Consider the following 2753-nt stretch of genomic DNA (forward strand, 5'->3'; position numbering starts at 1 on the left):
CGGATTTCTCAAGTTTTTACTACATATGAACACTTTTCACATTCTCCCGTGCAACTCGGCAGCTAGTCCTCCTTTCATGCAGAATCTTAATGTCCTAGCTCATGTCCAAGGCACCAAAGCCCGCTAAAAAGTCAATTATCGATACCTAAAACTTGAATTGGTCTACTTCTTACTGGCTATTACATTAACTTAGGACCTTCATCTGTGTTCTGCTATGGTGCTTTTAGTGTCTCCGCAGACCGCAGCACGCGACGTAGCTTTGCAGACGATTAGTACAACTGTTTCAGAGAGAAGAGCGGCCATTGTGACGATCTGGCTTTAAGTCGATTCGATAACAAATGACGAAAACTGACGGATTTCTAGGTTTTTACTACATATGAACACAATCCAAATTCTTCCGTGCAACTCGGCTGCTAGTCCTCCTTTCATGCAGAATCTTAAGGTCCTAGCTCATGTCCAAGGCACCAAAGCCAGCTAAAAAGTCAATAATCGATACCTTAAACTTGAATTGTACTATATTTTACTGGCTATTACATCAACTTAGAAGCTTCATCTGTTTTCTACTATGTGCTTTTAGTGTCTCCGCATACCGGAGCACGAGACATAGCTTTGCAGACGGTAATTAGGACCGTTTCAGAGAGAAGAGCGGCCAATGTGGAGATCTGGCTTTAAGTCGAGTCGATAACAAATGACGAAAACGGACGGATTTCTCAGGTTTTTACTACATATGAACACTTTTGACATTCTCCCGTGCAACTCGGCAGCTAGTGCTCCTTTCATGCAGAATCTTAAGTTCCTAGCTCATGTCCAAGGAACCAAAGCCAGCATAAATGTCAATAATCTATACCTAACACTTGAATTGGTCTACTTCTTACGGGCTATTACATCAACTTAGAACCTTCATCTGTGTTCTACAATGGTGCTTTTAAAGTCTCCGCATACCGCAGCACGCGACATAGCTTTGCAGACGATAAGTACAATCGTTTCAGAGAGAAGAGCGGCCAGTGTGACATTCTGGCTTTAAGTCGATTCGATAACAAATGACGAAAACAGACGGATTTCTCAGGTTTTTACTACATATGAACACTTCTCACTTTCTCCCGTGCAACGCGGCTGCTAGTCCTCCTTTCATGCAGAATCTTAAGGTCCTAGCTCATGTCCAAGGCACCGAAGATAGCTAATAAGTCAATAATCGATACCTAAAACTAGAATTGTACTATATCTTACTGGGTATTACATCAACTTAGAAGCTTCATCTGTGTTCTACTATGGTGCTTTTAGTGTCTCCGCATACCGCAGAAAACGTCATATCTTTGCAGACGATAAGTACAACCATTTCAAAGAGAAGAGCGGCCAATGTGACGATCTGGCCTTATGTCGATTCGATAAAAAAATGACAATAACGAACGGATTTTTCGGGGTTTTACTGCATATGAACACTTTTCACATTCTCCCATGCAACTCAGCTGCTAGTCCTCCTTTCATGCAGAATCTTAAGGTCCTAGCTCAAGTCCAAGGCACCAAAGCCACCTAAAAAGTCAATAATCGATACCTAAAACTTGAATTGTACTACTTCTTACTGGCTATTACATCAACTTAGAAGCTTCATCTGTGTTCTACTATGGTGCTTTTAGTGTCTCCGCATACCGCAGCACGCGACATAGCTTTGCAGACGATAAGTACAACCGTTTCAGAGAGAAGAGCGGCCAATGTGATGATCTGGCTTTAAGTCGAGTCGATAACAAATGACGAAAACGGACGGATTTCTCAGGTTTTTACTACATATGAACACTTTTCATATTCTCCCGTGCAACTCGGCTGCTAGTCCTCCTTTCGTGCAGAATCTTAAGGTCCTAGCTCATGTCCAAGGCACCAAAGCCCGCTAAAAAGTCAATAATCGATACCTAAAACTTGAATTGGACTACTTCTTACTGGCTATTACATCAACTTAGAACCTTCATCTGTGTTCTACTGTGGTGCTTTTTTGTGTCCCCGCTTACCGCAGCACGCGACATAGATTAGTAGACGATAAGTACAATCGTTTCAGAGAGTAGAGCGGCCAATGTGACGATCTGGCTTTAAGTCGATTCGATAACAGATGACGAAAACGGACGGATTTCTCAGGTTTTTACTACATATGAACACTTTTCACATTCTCCCGTGCAACGCGGCTGCCAGTCCTCCTTTCATGCAGAATCTTAAGGTCCTAGCTCATGTCCAAGGAACCAAAGCCAGCTAAAAAGTCAATAATCGATACCTAAACTAGAATTGTACTATATCTTACTGGCTATTACATCAACTTAGAAGCTTCATCTGTGTTTTACTATCGTGGTTTTAGTGTCTCCGCATACCGCAGCACACGTCATAGCTTTGCAGACGATAAGTACAACCGTTTCAGAGAGAAGAGCGGCCAATGTGAAGATCTGGCTTTAAGTCGAGTCGAAAACAAATGACGAAAACGGACGGATTTCTCAGGTTTTTACTACATATGAACACTTTTCACATTCTCCCGTGCTAATCAGCTGCTAGTCCTCTTTTCATGCAGAAACTTAAGGTCCTAGCTCATGTCCAAGGCACCAAAGATAGCTATAAAGTCAATAATCGATACCTAAAACTTGAATTGTACTACTTCTTACTGTCTATTACATCAACTTAGAAGCTCCATCTGTGTTCTACTATGATGCTTTTAGTGTCCCCGCATACCGCAGCACGCAACATAGCTTTGCAGTCGATAAGTACAACCGCTTTAGACA

The sequence above is a fragment of the Schistocerca gregaria genome, unplaced genomic scaffold (assembly GCF_023897955.1).
Source record: "Schistocerca gregaria isolate iqSchGreg1 unplaced genomic scaffold, iqSchGreg1.2 ptg000199l, whole genome shotgun sequence".
Taxonomy (NCBI): domain Eukaryota; kingdom Metazoa; phylum Arthropoda; class Insecta; order Orthoptera; family Acrididae; genus Schistocerca; species Schistocerca gregaria.